Genomic DNA, 20,134 nt, shown 5'->3' on the forward strand with positions numbered 1-20,134 from the left:
TGGCAGCGCCGGAGCAATGCGATAAGGAGCCGTGTGGTGTGTGGACTCTCCAGATGAAGACAGCAATCCAGACACATTACAGAAGGCTAGAGTGCAAGCCACGGGGATCACAGAGGGATGCAGATCTCTGGGCCAGAGGTGCTGTAATGGCTGTGAAATACGTCAGATCCACAAAAAATTAAGTTCAAGTTTTCCTTTTTTAGTTCGTTTAAAAAATGACTGGGTCCTCACTCTGTGTACATCTGGGATCTTCTTTTCTGCAAATGTATAAGGACATTCAGTTTACAGTGGAATATCTGATCAACAGTTCTGAGTCCTTTCACATAATTTATCATCCAAACCCAGACACGCTTGAGAGTGAAAGGGGCATTAGAAATACATAATTTTTAAAAGCAACTATACTCCAATAAAAATTAATAAAATTCTAATGCCTATTTTAAAAAGAAATATGTAATTTTTGAAACGTTTACTTTTGCTTAGTGTTTTGCTATACAAATGAACTTAAATAGTTCTGTTAAAACTATTTGCAAAGATTTTTTTCTAAAAAGTGAATATATATGCACAGTAAATAAATATTTAAAATATCAAATAATTATTCTTGCTATATATTCACAAACATCAATCAATTTGTTAGCCATATTTCTAAGTAAGGTGTTACTGGCATTTTTCTGAAGAATAAAGATTTTTCAGTATGGTTTTATTATTTTTCATAATGTTGCTTGAAATCTTTAAAATTGCTTTTCATGGTTAATCATTTCAAAGATGTTGATACCTTTGATGTTAGATTGCCAGGGCTGCCACAACAAAATGCCACTCTAGATGGCTTATCCAATGGAAATTTATTTCCTCATAGTTCTAGAGTCTAGAAGTCCAAGCTCAAGGTATCTGCCGGGTTGGCTTCTTCTGCGGCCTCTCTCTTTGGTTGATAGATGCCTGTCTTCTCCACATCTTCATGTGGTCCTCCCTCTGTTTGTCTGTGTGTGTGTCCCAATCTTTCATAAGGAAACCAGTCATGTTGGATTAGGGGTCACCCTAATGACCTTGTTTTACCTCAGTTACCTCTTTAAAGGCCTTATCTCCAAGTACAGTCACAGTCTGAGGTACTTAGGGTTAGCACTTCAACATATGCATTTTGGAGTGATAGAATTCAGTCCATAATAACTCTCCTGATTTTTCTTTCTAGGCCAGAAAATTTTTAATTGAGGAAAACTCTCCTTACAGATGCTCAGAGGAAATTCTGCTAAATGGGTATGTTTGTACTCAGTCAGTCAGTTGTGTCCAATTCTGTGATCCCATGAACTATAGCCCACCAGGTGCCTCTGTCCATGGAATTTTCCAGTCAAAAATATTGGAGCAGGTTTCCATTTCCAGGGATCCTCCCTACCCAGGGATTAAACCTGTGTCTCTTGCACCTCCTGCTTTGGCAGTGTATTCTTTACCACTGAGCCACCTCAGAAGCCTGCTAAATGGGGGATATTCTAAGTGGGGGAGATTCTCAATTCTGTTTTTTTCTATTAAAATGTTTTAATATTATAACGCTAATATTTTCACAGATGCTATATTTTTGCTTCCATCCATAGAAGATTTCTTCAACAACTATCTTCATACTCTTTCGAATGTTTCCCCAAACTTAGATGCAAGATTGTACACCTCTTCAGTACACCTCTAATCTAATTAGCAATAAATATATCCAATTAAAAATCATACTAAAAATAGTAGCTCTATCAAAATGGTCTTCTTTACAAATTGAAATGTTTCAAAATTTTAAAATTTCAAATTTGTATGTTATATACATTTGAGCACTTCCTGTTTAATTTGTTCAGTGCCTCTTTCAGAGTCTTCTTATTTGCAAAATTATTTTTTGATAATATTAGCTTATGAAAACTTCAAACATTAAAATGTTTTAGAGCTTCTCCATTAAATACTTTGATAAAACATTTATAACCAGTTGGGAATAAAATGCAACCAAAATGCAGAAGACATACAGATTTTTTTTAAGTTCAGCACCACTGTGGAACACTTTGAATTAATTAAGAAATAATTCTGTAATGGTCCAAACATTTCTAAAATCAAACAGAAAATAGGCAGCAAAGAGAAGAAGCTTGTACTGTCACATCGATGTATATTTTCTTGACTCAACACCAGCATTGTCTAAAAAGTTTTAGATCAGTTGCTCTCTACATATAAAAATATTTGAAAATTTTATAACTTTTATCTTGAATGATAGACTGTCACATTTTAAAACACATTAGTGAGTGATTTGTGACTTCAGCTAACTCCCAGGACATTTCTGCTCTGTAGGGTTTTTTAAATTTAAAAGAATATATATATTTTTTACATAATGTTGTTTTCCACTGATATTTAAATTCATCACCACAAAAATAATTTTTAATGTTTAACTTTTAAACTGAATTTACAATAGCATTTACAATAATGTCAGATGTTTCACCTTTGACTAAATGAACCACAAAAAGCTTTACTTTGATTTCATGAACTAGGTGAAAAAATTCAACTATTATTAGAATTAACTTATCTGATTTTCTATATAATGCATCAGATTACATCAATATAAATTTGGTATTGTGTAAAAGCTTGTGAATTTATTCTGCAAACAGAGTTTGACTTTAATAATTGTGTGCACACATACACAATAGAAAAAGAAATGTATTTGGTACTTCTGTTCTTATAGGAAAAGTGTTCTTATATTTACCTAAATTGACATATTATGCTTCACCAAGTGATATAAAATACCTTTAGTAACTACCTCTGTTAAGTAATCAAATTTAAGTAAAATCCTCTTAAACTAATTAGTAATTTAGAAATAGATGGTGATGCTTATTCAGCAGATTTGTGTCCTCTGGTTTTCATGCAATACTCAACAACCCTATGGTAGACAGTTAATGTCAACTAACATCTTATACAAGTTATACATTCATCTCAACTTTCTTGGAGTATGAAAATTCAGTACTTAATTTTTCATTATATAGTCACTTTAATTGTATATAGCTTATGGCTAACAAAAGCAGTTGCTTGAAAAATAGAAAGTGTTGTCAGAGAATAAAATAAGTGGTTGTAGATTTATGCCACACAACAAATGACAAACCCTGTAGCAAGAGCATTCGGATTACTCTCTACAAGTTCAATGGTGTGACTGCTTGATTTCTCCTGTTCATATTTCACATAATTCTAACCTGTATTTTCCCAAACTTCCCACTGATCCCATGTTGGCGACCTGATGATTTTATGCATCTTGCAGGCCATGGTTCAGGGCACAGCACAGTAGGTGGCCCACCAAAGAGCAGCAGTATCAAGACCTCCCCCTCTAGCTGGGCTGCTGCTGCTAAGTCGCTTCAGTCGTGTCTGACTCTGTGCGACCCCATAGACAGCAGCCCACCAGGCTCCACCATCCCTGGGATTCTCCAGGCAATAACACTGGAGTAGGTTGCCATTTTCTTCTCCAATGCATGAGAGTGAAAAGTGAAAGTGAAGTTGCTCAGTCATGTCTGACTCTTCATGTACCCATGGACTGCAGCTTACCAGGCTCCTCTGTCCATGGGATTTTCCAGGCAAGAGTACTAGAGTGGGTTGCCATTGCCTTCTCCACTCTAGCTGGGCAAACCAGAGGAAATAGCTGTCCTTATCCACTTCCATCCAAGCACACGCTCATTGGTCAGTGAGCATCTGCAAGTGGTCATTGTAAGAGGCAATAATTTAAGCTTTGTCAGAGAAGAACAGGGCTTCCCTGGTGGCTCAGATGGTAAAGAATCTGCCTGCAATGTGGGAGACCTGGGTTTAATCCCTGGGTTGGGAAGATCTCCTGGAAGAGGGCATGGCAACCCACTCTAGTATTTTTGCCTGGAGAATCCCCATGGACAGAGGAGCCCGAGAGGCTACTGTCCATGGGCTTGCAAAGAGTTGGACACAATGGAGCAACTAAGCACAGCACCACCCAGAAAACAACCAGGAAAAGAGAGATGGGTTATCACCAATGAACATTTAGATTTAACCATGTGTACAGACCATGGCAGAAATTGGAAGTAGTATAAAGTGGAGGTGTGTCAAATCCATTCCAGATAACTTTGCTATGGCTAGTAAAAAAAAAAAAAAATTAAGCAAAATTTTAAAACCAGTAAAATTTATTAAATCAACAGGAGGCAAGGACAATAGTTAACAACCAGGACTATCCCAGACAAACAGAGATGGATAGAAACCCTGCTTGTATTCAGCTGATGAGATGGGGAGGAAAGAAATTAACTTCCAGGGGTTCTGCTTGTTGTTTACACTGGTTTTGTCCAAAGAGCATGACGCCCAGAACCACCCTTCCCTGACCCAAAAAATGAGCTGGTTAGTGTGGAAGCTCTTCCTGGCTTGGTGAGCTGCTCTCTTCCTCAGCTCCTTGGAGCAGGGGCCATGCCACCCTGGAGATATCAGGAGCGAGATCTCCCACCCCTGCTGTAATGTGCATTTTCATTTTCTTTGTGCTTTCCCTTAGGGAATTGAAGGTACATTCAGGTGAGTTGTGGCAATGAAGATGATGAACTAATTTTGTTTAAGTGAGCTAATTTTGAAATCATGCCGATGAACTTTATTCCTAGGCTCACAGGTATGGAAGTGGAGTGTGTGGGCTGTCCTGCAGTTGGCTGTCATGCTCTGTCCTCAAACAAGTATGGTTTGCTTGGGTTGTATAGCCCTGGAGTCTGGAGATGAGTAACCCTGGTGAAAGAAGAGCTTCCTGAAGGAGGAGATATAGAAAATTAAGTGTTCTGAGTTCAGCCATTTGGAGGTCCATTTGGAACATACGTATGAGAAAGAATATGGATCTGATCTCTCTTTCCTCTGAGACCTTCCCATTTCCACTCCCCTTCTGCCTCAGTAGGAGCCCAGAGCTCCAGAACTTCCCACAGAGATGCTCAGAGAGGTCCCAGTCACTATCCCTCCTCTCCCAGCCCCAACCTCTCCAGCCGTCTAGGGAGCAGGAAGGCAGGACTTCTCTTTTACAAACAGGAGAGTATCACACAGACTTATAAATCAAAGTAGATACTTGGCATTCTGAGGCAAAACTTCCATTTAATCATCATTCTGTTCCTAGAGTCCCTGGTAGACCCTACAAGGGGATAGCTTAAGCCCAGTTACAGCAAGAGCAGCTTGTGTCAAAGACCAGGCCTATCTGACAAGCCTCCTCATAGGTATGTCCATCCACGCAGTTGTAGAAGGCATGCTTGCTGGTGGGGCTGGGATAGACTGTCAGACTTTTTGGCACAGAATCCACTATCATCAGTGCTGCCAGTCTTGGGAGCTTCAGTGTTTGTGGAGGAGTCCACAGTAGAGGTGGGCACTCTGCAACCTGAGAGAGTTAGTAAAGGAACCCATAGGCTCTAGAGTGGTCTCCTTTCCCAGCACAAGTGTCGTGTCTGTAGTGTCACTGGGGGTTCCTCATGTTATCTGAACCAGTGGTTACATGCTCCGGGCCTGAATCAGTAATACCCAAGTTCATAGCCCAGCTCTGCCATGAGCTCGGTGACCACAAACAAGTCATTAACTTCTCTGAGCCTCAATTTCCTCCCTTTACTAGTATTAGAGATACTGATCTTAGAATTACTCTGTGAAGCACTTTCCAGTGTGTATGGTATATAAAATAGTAAGTGCTGCACAATTATTAGTTTTGTTTTTAGTTTATGTTTAAGGGAAAATAATGCTTATTTATCACCTCCATCACTTAAATGCTTGCCCAAATACTATGTTCCATGTGTGCTAAGTTGCTTCAGTCATATCTGACTCTTTTGCGACCCTGTAGACTGTAGCCTGCCTGGTTCCTCTGTTCATGGAGATTCTCCAGGCAAGAATACTGGAGTGGCTTGCCATGATCTCCTGCAGGGGATCTTCCTGACTCAAGGATCTAACGTGAGTCTCTTATATCTCCTACATTGGCAGATAGGTTCTTTACCACTAGCGCCACCTGGGAAGTCCATACCTCCTCACCAAAATCCTACAGAGTGGAGGAATTTTAAAAATCATTTTATTCATGTCAGCTAAGATGAGAACTGAGATTCAAAACCAGTTCTGTCTTGAGTACAGAGCCTGTGCAATGCTAGCTACATTAATATCTTTCTTTTTAAACTACTTTATTAGGAATGACTGACATATAAAAAACTGCTAATGCATACAACTTGATGAGATGGAGATAAGTACACATCATGGTTACCACAATCAATGCCATAAACATGTTCATCCTCTCCAGAAGTCTCCTCTTGCCCTCTTTATTATTAACTTTTGCAATAAGAGCACGTACCATAAGATCTTCCCTTTTAGCAAATTGTAAAGTATACAATGAAGCTTTCTTAACTATAGTTTCTGTGTTCTACAATTGATCTCCAGGATTTATCCATATTGTATAACTAAAACATGAACGCTTTGACTAATGCCTCCCTAGTTTTTAAGTAGATTAATTACGCCTGGTCTCCAAGAGCACGTATGAGGATAACTTGAAATTTGAAAGAACCAGCAGACGTGACATGGTCCATCAGTCAGCACTGGCTGTCCCCATGGTTTCCTGGCCCCTCCCTTCTGCTTTCTGCATGTGCCCTGGACCTTATGTTAGGGGCAAAATTGTATCCTGAGACCAATCGTAACTCTGCTCCTCACTTCAGAAAAAGGGCCAGTTGGACCCCTTCAGAGTTGTCTTTTTTCCATCCCTTTCCTCATCATCTAACTTTGGCATCCCTTCCTTGGTTTGTCTTCTTTACTCCACATAGTTCCTAGGGCTGGAGCTGGACAGATGAGAACAGAAACAAGGTGTTTGTGGTCCCCTCCCTACCCAGGCTCCAGGATGTTCTCCAGGGCCTCCCAGAACAGCTCTACGAGAACTCTTGGGAACAGTGATGGACCTTTCATGAAGGCAGCCACCCAAGGGCTGCCGCATAGCAGCCATCTGAGTCTTTCTTTCTGAGTCACAAATGCCAGTGCCCATGAACATGCTAAGACAGGTGGAAGATCTGAAGGAGGCTTCCTCTGAGGCCAGGCTGAGAGAGCACTGGATAGTCTTTTATTCCTCCTTAACCATGTCCGGTTTGTCATCTTGTGGACGGTGAGAGGTACATCACTATTCACCGGGAGTGGAGACACCAAGTGCAGACTTGAGGGCGTGCATGAGAGGGTATTTATCTTGTCCACAGAAAGTGCTTATAAGTTATCCAAGCCAATGTTCCAGACCATGCCCCCACCCCACCCCAACCTGTTCTTCAGCAGCCACTTGGCCTGTGGGAGAGAATCAGGGGGTCTATAGGGTGGCCTTTGCACAAGCGCAGGGAGTGACTCCAGTAGAATGATGGGGAAGGCCATGATCCAGCCATGGAGAGGAGGGAATGGAAAATGGCTTTCCACAGGCACATTGAAGACTCGTGGACATAGCTGTGGACAGGGAGGGATTTTAGGACTACCAAGACAGGGAGAATGAGTCTCACCCCTGCTCTCTGTGTCACCAGCCACCTTCTGAGAAGGCCTGTCTGAGCTGGAGCTTGAGTGGGTTGCAGTGGCAAAAGATATACAGGACCCTTCACGTGGCAAGTGTTTAGGCAGAGAGACAGAGCTGGTGATTATGAGGTATAGAGTGAAGGGCTTTGGGGCTGATAAACGGTAGCCAGCTAGATGTCAGTATGTAAAGGCCAGTGGGCAGATGCCTAATAGCCCCATGGATCTCTCATCTCCAGTTTTTGGGTTCTTCCTGCATGAAGTTACTGTAAGCAGGAACAGAGGAGAGGGAGGAACTCAGATCTACACCGCGGTCCTGGGGCAGGAAGAGTGTCAGAGAGCTGGATCAGGAGCAGAGCCATAGAGTTGACGAGGCCAGGGGGTCAAAGGGGAGAGTCCAGGAAGGGGCAGGGGGGCCAGGCATAGGAAGGGGGAGGGGCTGAGGGAAGGGAAGAACCTGCTGCAATTGCTGAGGGGCAGAGGGGCTGTTCCAACTGCCAGGCTCTGCAGCTGGGTTACTGGCTCCCTTGAGACCTCAGGGCCACCTTGGGTTTTGCTTTTCCTCTCTTGAGTATTTTCTTGTACTAATTCCAATGTACTTGGAGGGGAGGTTCCCTGCCTCTCCCAGGTGTACAGAAGGTAGGGTTTGGAGGGACTTACCTTGATCATGAAGCTCTTGGGGTTGGCATATCCAATCTACTGATTCCCTTGTAGGCATAGGGCACCTCCTGAGGGGCATTCCATACTTCAGTGGCTCCTTTCAGGAAGGAGCAAATCTGGGGCAAGAGGAGCAATCACAGCTCAGATGGACCTGGCTCTGCCTGGCTCATGCCTCCCCCTCCCTCTCTTTCTTTTCTGGAATACACTCCCACCCCACCCCTCTTTACTGGGAATAAGAGCGCATGACTCCCATTTCACCCAGGCTCCTTGCTCTTCCTCCTGTGGGTGGCACAGTGGAAAGGGCACTGGCTGGGAAGATAACACCTGAATTCCTGCCATTCCTGGGTGTGCCAATACCCATCTGTGCATAAGGAACAAGGCAGATTATTTGTGCCTTGTGCCCCAGTTTCCCTTTGGAACTAGCTTGTTTGTTCCTTTATTTGAAATAATGTTTGTCACAAAAGAGCCAACAAAGAGGGTGCTAATGCATAATGGTTAGTGTCTGAGATGCTGGAGCTGGACAACCTTAGTTTGAATCTTATCCAGGCCACTTAGTAGTTTTGTGACCTTGAGCAGGTTTCTTAATCCCTCTGTGCCTCCCTGTCTTCTGTGTAAGACGATTAAATTTTAATCATCTCAAAAAAAATTTTTTTAATCATCTCACCATTGTGAGTGTTAAATAGGATAATATATAAAAATCACTGACAACAGAGCTGGCTATCCATTTGGACTTGGTAAATGTTAACCATTACTAGTATTCAGTTCAGTTCAGTTCAGTCACTCAGTTGTATCCGACTCTTTGCAACCCCGTGAATCAGAGCACGCCAGGCCTCCCTGTCCATCACCAACTCCTGGAGTTCACTTAGACTCACGTCCATCAAGTCAGTGACGCCATCCAACCATCTCATCCTCTGTCGTCCCCTTCTTCTCCTGCCCCCAATCCCTCCCAGCATCAGAGTCTTTTCCAATGAGTCAACTCTTCGCATGAGGTGGCCAAAGTACTGGAGTCTCAGCTTTAGCATCATTCCTTCCAAAGAAATCCCAGGGCTGATCTCCTTCAGAATGGACTGGTTGGATCTCCTTGCAGTCCAAAGGACTCTCAAGAGTCTTCTCCAACACCACAGTTCAAAAGCATCAATTCTTCGGCGCTCAGCCTTCTTCACAGTCCAACTCTCACATCCATACATGACCACAGGAAAAACCATAGCCTTGACTAGATGGACCTTAGTCGGCAAAGTAATGTCTCTGCTTTTCAATATGCTATCTAGGTTGGTCATAACTTTTCTTCCAAGGAGTAAGCGTCTTTTAATTTCATGGCTGCAGTCACCATCTGCAGTGATTTTGGAGCCCCACAAAATAAAGTCTGACACTGTTTCCCCATTTTACTAATATTAATCAGGCATATTTACTCTCAAAGATTAAAATTTAAGATATTTTATTAATAGTTTACCCTTCCCTCCCCACCACATACACTCAGAGCAGGCAACATGGGGTACCCTGATTAGAAATCAAAGAATAAATTCTCTCTTTTTTTGGAAGTATTTTTGACCCTTTAGGACAGAGAGTCAATCTCCTTGGTCCTCCCAGCCCTCTGGGACATTACCTCAAAGTAGCCAAGACTCCCTGCCTCCTGAGTGTAGGCTCTGGCAGCCCCCAGGCCAGAGGTGGGAGCATCCAGGCCACAGTTGGCAGGGTTGGTGAGAGGGAAGGTACTGGCATAAGCCCCAAAGCCCACCATCAGTTTCTCAGCAGGGCATCTTGGTTTTTCCAGTAGTTCATTGCATAATCCTAGAAGAAAGGTAAGGAAGATGTTTACTAAGAAGCAGCTGAGCTTGTGCCCATAGGCCTGTGAAATAGTCAACATTTTCTACCCAGTTTCCCAGACACTTTAGACATAGCCTGCAGTCAAGACTTCCATAACTAGCCTCATAGAAAGGAAAGTCATAGCCTCTCTTCTGGAACTGGGTGTTATAGGCACCCTCATTATGTAGGTATCAGGGCTCAGTGTCAATTAGGAATGAAATGTTCCATTATCCTTCTTCCCCTCATACTAGACTTGGCATTTGGGATGTAACTGGAGTTCAGTCATGCATCCTCTCATTTCCCCAACTGGCAAAATATGGCATCTCAGAATTGTTTAAGCATAGGGTTTTCTCCTGGGAGACTTTCCCAAGCCAATTTTAAAGTCTCTGGTTGAATTCTGCACTGAAATCACATCTAATCAATTTATACATCTACTAATCATTAAGAAGGTTTATTATATAGCTGCCTATGCCATACAAGTTAGGAAGATCATCTTGTAGAATAGTGAGAAAGTGGATGAAAAGTGAGGAAGATTAAGGGCAAGATAGATCATTAAATGTGTTCCTAACATCAATGAAAATGATAGTTATTTTTTTCCCCAATGTTTAAGATTATCCCAAACCACAATCCTGCTTCCTTTGGTGTAAAAGATAAATGAGTACAATTAATCATAGGCACAAGGAAGTAGGCAACATGAACTGAGTTAAGAAAGCTCATCATCTTCATCTTGTCCATCAAACTTCCTCAGCCTTCCTTTTACTCTTTGTCCAGAGATCTCAAGACTTGGTTGAAAATATCTATCAGAGCTGGCTGGCCCAAATCCTCACTTACCACACTAAAGTATTTGTTGTCTCCCTTGTCGTTGGGTCCTGAAAACAAGGGGTTGTCCTCTCCTGTGAAACCATCCCAGGAGCCCCTAAGGTCATAGGGCATTATACTGATGAAGTCCATGTACATTGGGTAGTGGGGGGTAGGATACAAGAGAAGTAAAATGACCCAAGGAAAATAATACTCTCCATCCCACTTCCCCTAAAGGTCCTGCTGCTGCTGCTAAGTCACTTCAGTCATGTCTAACTCTGTGTGACCCCATAGATGGCAGCTCACCAGGCTCCCCCGTCCCTGGGATTCTCCAGGCAAGAACACTGGAGTGGGTTGCCATTTCCTTCTCCAATGCATGAAAAGGAAAAGTGAAAGTGAAGTCGCTCAGTCTTGTCCGACCCTCAGCAACCCCATGGACTGCAGCCTTCCAGGCTCCTCCATCCATGGGATTTTCCAGGCAAGAGTACTGGAGTGGGGTGCCATTGCCTTCTCCGCTGAAAGGTCCTAATCCCAGCTGAATGTGGTTTGTAATCATGTCATGAAGGATTGTGCTTTAGTATTCTTTACTCCATTCTGTCTCACCTTTATTTGAAAAGTTGACATATAGAAGGCACACAATCTATAACCAATAACTCATTGCACTCAGACCTTCAGGTCTTATAGAAGTTTGAAATTCAACTAACTTTTCCAAGTAGCCTTTTGTCATTAAGAATTTTGACAGGCTTCCCATGTCTCTCTCAGGCTTTGAGATCATCTTATTCTTTTAGGACAGAGCCCTCTCTCTCCAGGGTATCTGAGCATTAGCCAATCTATGGGGGAGGTCTCAGGATTAATTAGCTCTGAACTTGGGCCCACAGGCCTCGGGGTTAATTACTTTGACATTTCAGGGATCTGGTAGGCAGTCTCAAGGGTACCTTTGCCAGGTGACACAGCAGCAGAAATTAGCAATCTGGGCTTGTTGCTCTGGGTGACTTCATGCTCAAAAGCCTTATACATTTCCTATGAGACAGAGGACACTGGACTGAAGCTGCAAGGACCAATTAGCATCTTACAAGGTCATGATTCTCATAAGGGAAGCTGAAAAGTATTCAGCTTAGAGTTCTTTGCTTCAGAAAGTGTTGTTGGTCTTTGGGAACAATGATGAGTTTTCCTTAAAAAAAAAAAAATTTGTATTGAGAGAAAATTGGTGACCTTCTAAGAGTCCTTCTATATAAAAGAGACCTTCTAAATATTAAAACAAACAGGGCTTCCCTGGTGGCTCAAAGGCAAAGAATCCGCCTGCCAATGCAGGAGACACAGGTTCAATCCCTGGTCTGGGAAGATGTCACACACCGTGAAGCAACAAAGCCCGTGTGCAACAACTACTGAGCCTGTGCTCTAGAGCGCAGGAACCACAACTGCTGGAGCCCCAGCCCTAGAGCCTGTGCTCAACAACAAGCGAAGCCACCACAGTGAGAAGCCCATGCACTGCAACTAGAGAGTCGCTCCTGATCACTGCAACTAGAGAAAAGCCCGTGCAGCAGAAATCAGCAACCTGGGACTGGCTGGGAAGACCCAGCACAACCAATAAATAAATAAAACTACTAAAAAATAAATAACTAAAATGAACAAATAATGTCCAGGGCATAAAAACAAAACAAAAAATCTTCTACAGGACAAAAAATGGCTCCTACCTCTACAAAGTACATGTAATTAAATGTAGCAATTGGAAAAATCAATATGAAAGATGAGGAAGTAAGAGTATCGAAGCAATCATTGGTGCTCAAACAAGATGCCCAGGGGAGAAAACACCCTGGCCCAACAACTTTATGTCTGTTCCTGGTGGCAGAAGTATCCCCTGGAGGCATCTGCCTCCACTTACTAAAGCGAGGGGCTATTGAGCATCTCAGTCTGTAACCAGCTCATCTTGTCCTATACACTGCCCCTTAGGGAAGGACCTATTGGAGGACTATTTGACTTCCAATAGTGGCACCTAGAACATGAATGTTTCAGACTCTTTGGCAGGTTTCTTACTGTAAATAAATTACTTTTCATTGTGTTGCCTCACACTGGTCTCTATAACTTGGCTCTATGAGTTTTCCCTGAAAGCATGATCTGATCTTGCACTAAAGAAATCAGGCTTTGAGCCAGGCAGGCTGAGAGTCACACTTTCAGCTGTATTCAGAACTCCTCATGCAGAGGTTTTCTCCCCCACCGGGATACAATATTCTTCGGACACAGAGAAGGTAAGTCACCTTCAACAGGACAGTGAAGAGTTGCTTGGTGTCAGCTGGGCTGCCACAGTTGCCAGGATACTCGCTGTCAATATCTAGCCCATCAAAGTTGTTCTTCCTCAAAAGCTGTATGGCTGACTGGAAGAAGGTCTGGCGATTCTCAGCAGTGGCCACCGTGTCAGAAAATCTGGAGTCAACAAGTCATTATGATCTTAGTGGCAGTGAGGGCCTTCGACATGGACTTGCTCAAGTGCAGGGTTCTCCCATGGAGCCCTTGGGGCCAGGGGGTGGGGCACGTGGAGCACAGGAAGAAGCAGTAGTGATCTCAGCTCTTGGATCCTGTCTCGTCACTTAGCCTCTTACTTGTCCAGAGGCATATTCAATTATTCATTTGACATTTGGTAGTGCTGGGGTATCAGAGAAGGCGATGGCACCCCACTCCAGTACTCTTGCCTGGAAAATCCCATGGACGGAGGAGCCTGGTAGGCTGCAGTCCATGGGGTCACTAAGAGTCAGATACGACTGAGTGACTTCACTTTCACTTTTCACTTTCATGCATTGGAGAAGGAAATGGCAACCCACTCCAGTGTTCTTGCCTGGAGCATCCCAGGGACGGGGGAGCCTGGTGGGCTGCCGTCTATGGGGTCGCACAGAGTTGGACATGACTGAAGCGACTTCGCAGCCAGCATCAGCAGTGCTGGGGTATAGTGGTGAATAAAAGTTTCTGCCCTGGAGGAGCTTCTTTGGAGGAAGGTATAGACAAGTACACAGTCAGTTAAAATACAGGCTGGTAAGAGCTATGATCAAGGAGGGAAAGACTTCAAAGAGAACTCTAATGAGAAGGTTAAGGGATATCTAAACTGATACCTGAAATCTAAAGATAACCCATGTCAGAGAATCTTAGAGCACTTGAAGTCTGGATGAGACTGAGTAATCTGGGAGTGATTCTGCCTTGAATACAAAGTCTTACCCCTGAGACCTGAAGTTCCAGCCTCCAACAGATATCAGGGTTTTCAGTTCTGTATTGCTGGAGATAGGAAGATTCCAGTGTAAATGAAATTCTCCAGGGAAAGTGATGTCATCTGCTGACCACCCTCTTATCCCACACCTGAGCTGCCCCAGGTCTACCCTATTACCAGTCTATGCGCTTGCGCTAGGAGCAAAGCTCTCTGTAAGAGCAAGGTACTCTCTTACTGGGACTTCCCCAGTGGCTGAGCGGTAAAGAATCTGCCTGCAATGCAGAAGACATAGGAGTTGTGGGTTCGATCCCTGGATTGGGAAGATCCCCTGCAGGAAGGCATAGCTACCCACTCTCACATTCTTGCCTGGAGAATTCTTGCCTGGACAGAGGAGCCTGATGAGTTAGAGTCCACAGGATGGCAAAGAGTTGCTGCTGCTGCCACTAAGTCGCTTCAGTCGCAGCTGACTCTGTGCGACCCCACAGATGGCTCCCCACCAGGCTTCCCCGTCCCTGGGATTCTCCAGGCAAAAACACTGGAGTGGGTTGCCATTTCCTTCTCCAATGCATGAAAGTGAAAAGTGAAAGTGAAGTCACTCAGTCATGTCTGACTCAACTGCAGCCCACCAGGCTCCTCTGTCCATGGGATTTTCCAGGCAAGAGTACTGGAGTGGGGTGCCATTGCCTTCTCCGGCAAAGAGTTGGACACAGCTAAAGTGACTTAGCACACAAGCACTTTCTTACTATAGGTACCTCCAGGACACAGTATTAATACTCATTGAACAGGTTCCTGTTCCTGGCCCTGAGAGTGGGCTGATGGATTCTGCTTTGACAGGAAGCTTCAGGGGAAGACAAGGCAGGCCATCCTAGGAAGGATGAAAGAATCTAAAAGCAGTCCCTTAACACAGATGGTAGGTGGGCTGGAGCTGTCAGGACATACAAGACCAGAAAGCTGAAAGTCTGAGTCTTTTAAAGGAGAGAGCAAGGAATAGGGGCAGTAGAAGTGTCCACAATTTACTAAATGCTTGTACCAAATGCCAGGCATGTCACATGCACTGCTCCTGTCACACTTACAATCAGGCAGGAACTATTTGTCTCACATTGCCCTCTAAGTAATATTCAGAAAAGTTAGGCAATTTGGTTCACATCACCCAGCTACCAAGGCTGGCAGAGCAGGATTCAAACCTAACTCCTCTATTCCATGGTGACTGCCAGCAAGCACCAGGTCCTTTGAGCTTGATCTTAAAACCTACCCACTGATTCCCAACTGGACCAAAGTGTCAATTAACCTATCTGATTAACTGGTCGGGCATTCCTGGATTCTGCCAGTTACTAATTGTATGGTCTAAGGAAAACCTCTCCATGATACAGTGTCCTCAATTTAAAATATGTGTTAAAACTTTGCATCTGTTTTGAGGGTTACATTAAAAAAAATAAATGAAAAGCACTTAGCATAAGGCCTGGCTCACCCAATTCATTGGTAGTCACCCAATAAATATGCCAAGTGTTTAACTGGCATGAGAGCCATCTTAAGTTAAACTGGTAGCTAGCCCATAGGGTGGTGTAGGACTTTACTGCAATACAGCAAACTCCAGGGGACTGTATTCACAATGAATCCCTTGTAGGTAGTACCTCGTGGAACTATAGAATACGATGCACAGGGTCTGCTAAGAAAATAATCTAGGCAAATGACAGTAACCTGCCTCCCTGGGGAGAGTGATATTAACAACTCTGCCAATGAGGCATGAGGGTGATTGCAAACAGGACTCAAAGACTAGGCATTCTGATACTGGTATCTTTAAGGACTTCTGAAAGGCTTCCAACTCAGCCCAGAGCCCAAGCACAGAACTCACTAGTGCTTGAGTCCATTAATGCCGGCATAGAGGGTCTCGTCATTCCACTCGCTGGTTGTAATCTGGCAGTTGGTCATGCCAGCAGAAGCATAGATGATACGTGTGCAGAGGCGTGGGTCCACATTCTCGGGCATGTAGCAGGCAAATCCAGAGCAGTACTGGCTCCAGTTAGTGAAGTAACAGACAATTTTGGTGGCTGTGCCTGGAATGGCAGGGAAATAAGAGATGGTCCCTGCCCTGACTAATGTCCCTTGTACCCAGGGACCCCTGACACTCTGCATCCATGGGGCACTTACCCAGCTGCAGCAGGAGGGCCAGCCCAAAAAAGAAGACAAGAGATCTTGGTCAGAGGGTAGCAGGGTCATTATATCCCTGGCTGGCCTGGGACAGCACAGAGCAGTAAAGTGAGAAGGGGAGTTGGGACCTGCTGAAAGTCCTTTCCCATGGACTCCTACATGATGCTTTCAAGGAAAGTGGCTAAGGTAGGCATTTGGTGAGCTACCCGAAAGCTCAGAAGATAGTGAGCAGTTCAGGAACTAGGGCTGTTATTTACCTGCTATTTATTCAACAAACTCATATTAAGTACTGGTTTGTTGTTCAGTCTCCAAGTCTGACACTTTCGTGATCCCATGAACTGTAGCCCACCAGGCTCCTCTGTCCATGGAATTTCCCAGGCAAGAATACTGGAGTCAGTTGCCATTTCCTTCTCCAGGGGTTCTTGCCAACCCAGGGATTAAGCTGGCATCTCCTGAGTCTCCAGCATTGGCAGGCAGATTCTTTAGCACTGAGCCACCAGGGAAACACAAGTATTGGCTACTGAAAACAAAAAGAAAAATTAGGCAAGCTCCCTCCTTCAAAGAACTCAGAACCTGGTGGGAAATCAACCCTATAAGCACAATCAAACCTCTGTGCAATGCAATAAACACAAGCAATAAAACTGGGATATGCAAAGTATTATAGAAAACAAGTCAAGGAAGACTTCCCCAGAGAGATAACATTTGGACTGCTCTCTGTATTTCCTCTGGGCTTCTTTGGGATTTGTGCTTTCTTCTCCCTGTGACGGGGCTTCCCTCGTGGCTCAGACAATAAAGAATCTGTCCGCAATGCAAGAGACCAGGGTTTGACCCCTGGGTCAGGAAGATCCCCTGGAGAAGAGAATGGTAACCCACTCTAGCATTCTTGCCTTGGGAATTCCATGGACAGAGGAGTCTGGTGGGCTACAGTTCACAGGGGTCCAAAGAGCCAGACATAACTGAAAGACTAACACACACACATACGCACACCACACACACATACGTGCATGCACACACAGACACACACACACACACATCCCTATCTCTGCATGTATTACACTGAAGGCACTAGTTTATTGGTCTGCCCACTAGACTATGAACTCCCTGAGGGCAGGGACTGTGTTTACACTGCTGAAACTCCACTACCCAGTCCAGTGTTTGGCCCACGATCTACTCTCTATTAACAAGTGTTGAATGAACAGACCTGAAAGATAACCCAAAGTGGAAGAGAAGGGCATAAGAGGCAACAAAGGTGGAGAAGGGGTGGGCAGGCAGAGGTCACTTCTGGTAGCAATCTCTTCACACTGAGAACTAGAACTCAACTTTTCCAGAACCAGCTTTGCTCTACTTCTCAACTAAAATGATGGTCCTAAATTTTATTTTCATCCAATCTATTAATACCTAGTCATATCCAGGATGAGTCATTGTGCCTGGCCCAGTGGCCAATCTCACTGGGCTCCTACCCACAATCTGGGCGTCATCTCTGGGGGTGAGTTAGCACTGGAGGAATTGCATGAGTTCTTTAAGATCTTGTCTGCCTTCTTTCTTAGAACCCTCACACCTGTCCCCAGAGTGTTCATTCAGAGAAACCTCAGCCTCACCCATTTTTTTTTCTGCTAATTGTTCCTGTTAATTAATCTTAGTCCAGTCTGTGCACTGAGCTCCCTCTGTGGTTGGCAGAACATTGGGATCAGAATGGCTAGCCCAAGTCTTTTCATCATCCTGCATGAGGAAATGGCCTTGTCCTGCTGCACCAGAAAGATCCACTTTCTTTTCCCTCTGGAGCTCTTTGGTGTTCACTGGGCCCTTCCCTCCTCCCTCTTTCCCTCTTTTTTCCTTCCTTCCCCACTATGTTATGAACCCAAGGAAGCTTCCAGAGAGAAAGGGGACAAGGAAGCCTTGGAAGAGAGCTAGGGTGGAGACAGAGTAAACAGAGGAGAGGAAGCCGGTACTCTGAAAGCTCAGCTGGGCCTCCTGGGACAGACTCACCCGCAAGAAGCAGTAACTTGCCATTTTAATGGAAAGTGCTCCATGCAAGCTCCAAGGCTGAATGGGCACTCGACAGCTTTTTATAGCACTGCAGACCTTGCCACCGCACACCTGGCTCCCCTCAGCAAGCAAGTTGGCAGCCCAGAAATAAAGAGATATGAGGGGTCACATGGTTCCCATTTACCCTCTGAATCTTATCTATGTTTTCCTTCTTGGACAATCAACCCCGAGACACAATGGAGACTTGGTAGGAACAACCTTAAAAGCTTATTGACTGGAGATACATTTAGGAAAATGGCTTATCTGGCCCAAGCATAAGGCAGGCCTGGGGTTCAAAGTCACTACAGGTCAGAGTGGGCCCCACAGGTCAAAAGGGACCACCTGGACTCTAGAGGAGGAGTGTGGACAAGTGAAGTGAGTCTGCCATGTGACCAGGATTTGTCCCTGACTGGACAATGGGAGATGGTCCTGCCCAGCCTCCTGTTCTTTGTAGCAGCAGATGTCGGGAAATGGCTAGAAGTTTGTGAGGTTTCACCAAGTCTGCAGTGAGAAAGTATCACTTTCCAAACTTGCTTCTGTTTAATTGAAGGTTGCTTGGTTTACAGAGGATGGAAGAAATTCATGGAAGGGTGGGGCACACACTTCTAGCTAGGCTTTTATTCAGAAAGGAGAAGTAGCAAGGGCTGGGACAAGGCCCCAGAGAGCCATAAAAATCAGAGAAATCATAGCTGTAAAAATGGCTGCAGATCAAGGCTGAGAATCTCAATGTTTTAGGACCTACCTCCCTTCACTCCACTCCACTCCCAGCCTAACTACCCAGACAGAAGGGGATGCACCTACAGGAAGCCCACCACAAGGTCATGTCCCAGGTGTCCAGACTGTGTCTCAGGCTCACTCAGCCTCAGAAGGCAATGAGAGGAGCAAAAGTGTGGTTTTACCTTGGGCGCTGACACCAGCCCCAGGTCATCCCCTTCGTCTGCCTAAAATCCCAGTTGCGGGTGGTATCACTGGCTGCACTCCAGGTGACACCTCCCACTTAGAGATCTACCAGGTGAGTGTTCAAGGTCTTCAGAAAGATGCTGATCAGACAGTTGGGAGCTTCTAATCCAGACTCAATCTGGGTTCACAGAGAATACAGGGAAGGAACCTACAGACTTCAGTACAAGTACTCCCAGGGCTATTATCCAGTTTCCCCTGACCTTTCCCAGGCCTTAGACTCACTTGGCCTCTGGTCATTGACTGCCAGGAACTTAATGAATTAACTAACTAGAATTGACCCAGTCCTGAAAATAATAATAACAGCTAACATTTACTCAGCACGTGCAATGTGCCAGGTGATTAATTCACTTAATGCTAAAAAACAAACAAACAAACAAACAAAAATACCCTTTGAGGCAGACACTATTATTGCCTTGCCATCCCTTTTACAGACTGGGGAAACTGAGGTTTAAGGGAACTTAAGTAAAAAGTAAAATGCTCGAGGTCACACTGAGAAGCAGAGCTCAGATCCAAGCAGAGACAGCCTGCCCCTGGGACCTGGAATCTCTTACTCCACTCCCCTTCATCCATACCATCTCATGCAACTGTCAATTAAAAGGAATGTACAACCTGAGAGTTGTGAGCTAAGTTTTATTTGGAGCAAAATGAGGACTGCAGCCCTGGAGACTGTGCCTCAGATAGCTCTGAGACACTGCTCCGAAGGGGTAGTAGGGGAAGGTCAATATATAAGATTTGGGTGAAGAGGGAGTTCCATGAAATCAAGTGCTTACCTTATAAGAGGTTTTCTGTAGTCATGAAGAGTTGATGTCACCAAGAAGGGATTTAGTACTTTCCTGGCTATGAAGAAGAGCCATGTCAAAGCTATGGTTAAAGCTGTGTTTGTTCCAGCAATCATGTATGGATATGAGAGTTAGGTCATGAAGAAACCTCAGCACTGAAGAACTGATGCTTTTGAACTGTGATGTTGGAGAAAACCCTTGAGAGTCTCTTGGACATCAAGGAGATCAAACCAGTCAATCTTAAAAGAAATCAGTCCTGAATATTCATTGGAAGGACTGATGCTGAAGCTGGAGTTCCAAT

The 20,134-nt window shown here is 44.4% G+C and overlaps 1 pseudogene; it reads right to left on the reverse strand.

Annotated features, from left to right (window-relative positions):
- Positions 1-7,179: 7,179 nt before the first annotated feature.
- Positions 7,180-19,949, reverse strand: LOC128045538 (acidic mammalian chitinase-like; annotated as a pseudogene).
- Positions 19,950-20,134: the final 185 nt, after the last annotated feature.

Source organism: Budorcas taxicolor, chromosome 3, assembly GCF_023091745.1.
Source record: "Budorcas taxicolor isolate Tak-1 chromosome 3, Takin1.1, whole genome shotgun sequence".
NCBI lineage: Eukaryota > Metazoa > Chordata > Mammalia > Artiodactyla > Bovidae > Budorcas > Budorcas taxicolor.